The 4,308-nt window shown below is 36.5% G+C and overlaps 1 non-coding gene across 1 annotated transcript; it reads left to right on the top strand.

The window, feature by feature from the left end:
- The first annotated feature begins 3,040 nt into the window (after window positions 1-3,040).
- Window positions 3,041-3,146, top strand: LOC140885749 (small nucleolar RNA R71). Its single transcript, XR_012151166.1, has one exon. It is a non-coding gene; the product is annotated as a small nucleolar RNA R71 (small nucleolar RNA).
- The last annotated feature ends 1,162 nt before the right edge of the window (window positions 3,147-4,308 follow it).

Here is a 4,308-nt window from a genome sequence, read left to right as displayed (position 1 = left end):
CCAAGTCAAATCATATATAAATTAAGTGCATAAAATGCACTTATCAAATCCCCCCAAACTTAGACTTTTGCTAGTCCCGAGCAAAACAGTAATGAGCAATATAGTCGACCTCTGAATTTTACATTTCAAGATTCAATACACATGTCCGCTAATTTTCTCAAGAGTTCTCGTGTGTGTGTGTTTTGTCAATCTCATCTACCCACCTAACTTTCGGTAAAATCATGCAATCCGTAAGCTTCATAAAATCATTAACTCCGCCCTCAAGTTTCAAAATACTCTCAACCAAGTTCAACTTTTACTCACACAGATCAACAAGACTTTTTCGGTTAACATTAGGCTCAAGTATAATCAGCAGGAGATAAGCATCCATATATATATCAATGCAAACAAGGACTCATGATGCATAGCAAAGGGAATTGAATATTTTCAATTTGTGCAGGATTATGAGTAGCTAAATTTTTTTTATTTGCATTGCCAGACATTAGTCTTGGCTTTCTTCTACTCCATACATCTCCATCTTTATGCCTTGTATTTGGACTAGAATTTCAATCCATTTTTTTTTTCTTTTCAAGGTCTCCCCTCACCTTACTTTCTCCGCCATTACTTTTCTTTGAACTTTTTAGCTACTCAATTTGTTTTGGATTTTTCATGAATATAGAATGGCTAAAAAAAAATGCCTAAATCACTTCTGTGATCTTAAAAATCTACCTCAGTTTCAAATAAAAATCACAAGAGTTAAGAATCAAATCCTCTAATCCATATCACAAATCCACATAATTTTTTTCTAATTGCTAGGAGTATCGAAAATCATGGCATTCGTGCATAAATGTGAGAACTCAAGATTAAATATAGCTAACATAAACTTTTTCAGCACACAAAATTTATTTTCATCATAGGCCAACACAATTACAACATCATGCCTTCAACTCCAACTAACTCATAAAAAATTTCAAATTTTCACAATTTTTAAACACCCCCCCAAACTTAAATTGTGCATTGTCCTCAATGTACAGTATTCATTAAAAACAAGGGACATATACCTTAGGCACCAAGCGTCAGTACTCAGCACCATCTTAATCACTCAAAACTCTTTATCAAGGATGGCTCCTAAACTCTTTCAGCTCCATACTTTTTAACCTACACAATTCAAAATCAGTATTAATGTCTAGTTTCCTCATGATAAAAATAAAAACAAAAACAACTAAAAGAAAATAAAAAAAACGCAAAAAACAACTAGCTTGTGTTGCCTCCCAAGAAGCGCTTAGTTTATAGTCCATAGCCCGACTTTATTTCAATTCTAGCCCGGTTCCATTTTGTTGAGGGTATTTTCCTTTTCTTTCACCCTCCAAACATATTCAACAATCTTCTTGATCTTTGCTTTCTTTCTCTTCTTCTTCTTTGCTACCTTCGGATCATTCTCTCTTGGAAATTCTACAGCACTAACAACTTTGCAGCAACATTCCATCTTCTTTGATTGTTCAATTATGAACACTTTTTCCATGGATGAATTTTTAACCTCCTTATACACATTAAAGATCACCTTCTCACCATCAACTCCCATCGTCAACTCACCTTTCTTCACATCAATCTTGGCTTCAGCAGTAGCCAAGAACGGTCTCCCCAAAATCATTGGCATATTTGCATCCTCCTCCATATCTAGCACAACAAAATCCGCAGGAAAAATAAATTTATCTACTTTTACCAGTACATCCTCAATGATTCCAAACGGATATGTGATAGTCTGTCAGCTAGCTTCAATGCGATTGTCGTGGGTTTCACCTCTCCAAGTCCCAAACTCCTAAAAATAGACAAAGGCATTAAGTTAATACTAGCTCCTAAATCACAAAGTGCTTTATTAAAATTAGAAGAACCAATAATGCAAGGAATCGTAAAACTCTCTGGATCTTTTAATTTTTGTAGTAGCTTCTTTTGCAGGATAGCACTGCACTCTTCAGTCAGGTTGACAGTCTCGAACTCCTCCAACTTTTGCTTATTAGACATCACCTCCTTCAAGAATTTTGCATAATGCGGCATCTACTCCAAAGCATCAGCGAATGGAATATTAATATGAATTTTCTTGAAGATGTCAAGAAACTTAGAAAATTTCTCATCCAACGCTTTCCTCTTGAACCGCTAAGGATATGGCAGAACAGCTTTTGGTATAGGCGGTTTCTTAGAAACAACTGCAGACTTGCTAGAATTTTTGCTATCAGAATTTTTGGTCTCCACCACAATCTCTTCCACTTCCTCATCATTCACTGCCTTTGGGTTATTAGTCTCAAGTTCTTTACCACTTTTAAGAGTAACAGCCTTGCATTGCTCCCTAGGATTAACCTCAGTATTGCTAGGAAACACACCTCTCTGCTGATTATTCAATGCATTCGCCAGCTGACCAATTTGTGTGTCAAGATTTTTCATAGAAGCGCTCACATTGGTCAAGTGTGTCTCCATACTATCAAGTCTATTTTCATTCCTCTTAAATCTTGTGGATGATTCTGCAATAAAATTACTCACCAAATCTTCCAACGATGCCTTACCTTCACCATTCTGAGTATTGAACCTTGGTGGAGGATTCAACACATTCTTATTGTTTGCATATGAAAAATTCTCATGATTACGCAAATTAGGATGATACTGATTGGGTACAGGATTACCTCGATAGTTGTTGTAATTTCTGTTGTTCACATATTGAGCTTGCTCCACACTCTCAAATCCATCAGCAGAGTTTACGGCAGTCGCCAGTGATGCTGTCTCAGTAGGACTTTGATTTCCTTTGGTCAGTGCAGCCAACTGTGTAGAAATAGTAGCCATCTGAGCAGTCAAAGCAGTGAATGCATCAACCTCATGAATTCCAGCAGGCTTCCTTATTGCAAATCTCTCACTCGGCCACTGATAACTGTTAACAGTCATTTGCTCGAGCATCTCATAAGCTTGCTCAGGAAATTTAGAAAAAATTGAACCTCCAGCTGCAGCATCCACAGAAATACGAGTTGGCCCGTTCAAACCATTGTAGAATAACTCAATTTGTTCCCAGTCCGGAAAATTATGGTTTGGACACTTCCTAAGAAATTCCTTGTACTGCTCCCAGGCTTCATACAACTGCTCAAAATCTTGCTGTTTGAATGTAGTAATCTCTATATTCAACTGAGCCGACTTAGCAGGCGGGAATTACTTAGCCAGAAATTTGGAAGCCATATCATCCCATGTAGTGATACTCCCAAGAGGTAGTGATTGCAACCAACTACGAGCATTGTCCCTAAGAGAGAACGGGAACAATCGTAGTTTTATGGTGTCCTCAGTAACACCATGAATTTTTACTGTGTCAGCAATCTCCAGAAAAGTACGCAGATGCAGATTTGGATCTTCAGTAGCTGCACCCCTGAACTGATTCTGCTGCACCATATTAATCAGAGCTGGCTTCAACTCAAAATTATTTGTCGTGATGTTCTGCCGAGCTATCCCAGAATAATGAGTATTGATCACTGGTCGAAAGTGATCTCTGATCGGCACCGGAGCATTATTGACAGATTTTTCCCTTTCTTCAGCCATTTGTTGCAACTCTTTTCTTCTAGCTTTTCTCAAAGCTTTAGCAGTTTTTTCTATTTCCGGATCAAAGAGCAGTGAGTCGTAACTTTGGATTTTTCGCATAAACTGCATAGACAGTGAAAATTTTAAAATTAGAACCAACAAAATAAAATAAAATAAAATGCTCTAAATCAAAATTAACACTAATTAGCACAATTTAATATAAATCAAATAAAATTCACGCCCCGGCAACGGCGCCAAAAACTTGTTGCGTAATTTTGTGCCCGCAAGTGCACGGTGTCAAGTTTTAATATAGAAAATGAGTCCAAGTCGATCCCACAGAGAATGAATAAAATGATATTATATTAAATATTTGCAACTAATAAAATTTTAATCCTATGTAGAGCTACGAGAATGATTTGATTTTTATAAAACTAAAATTTGCAAGAAACAAAACTAAATAACCACGAGTTCACGAGAGAAAAATTCAATAAGCGAAGAATTCTAGAGGTTCGACTTCACTTGACCATCCACCAGTTTAATTCATAGAGAAATCTATATCATAAATTCTTCTAGTTTACTAACCAAGAATCCCTATTATTTTTTACTACCTCTCTCGAGTGTCAAACAGAAATTCGTATTCAATAGCAAACTCAATATCTCTATCTAAGTTCAACTATTAAATCCGGTAAATAGCACAATAATTCTTACAAAGGCTTCAATGGAGTTATAGGCCACTCGAACTCTATAAACACCAATGATGTATTTTCCTACGGTCCTATT

Source organism: Henckelia pumila, chromosome 2 (assembly GCF_033568475.1).
Source record: "Henckelia pumila isolate YLH828 chromosome 2, ASM3356847v2, whole genome shotgun sequence".
Classification (NCBI taxonomy): Eukaryota; Viridiplantae; Streptophyta; class Magnoliopsida; order Lamiales; family Gesneriaceae; genus Henckelia; species Henckelia pumila.
The sequence above is the reverse complement of the archived record's forward strand: the minus strand, read 5'-3'. Positions and strand labels throughout refer to the sequence as shown.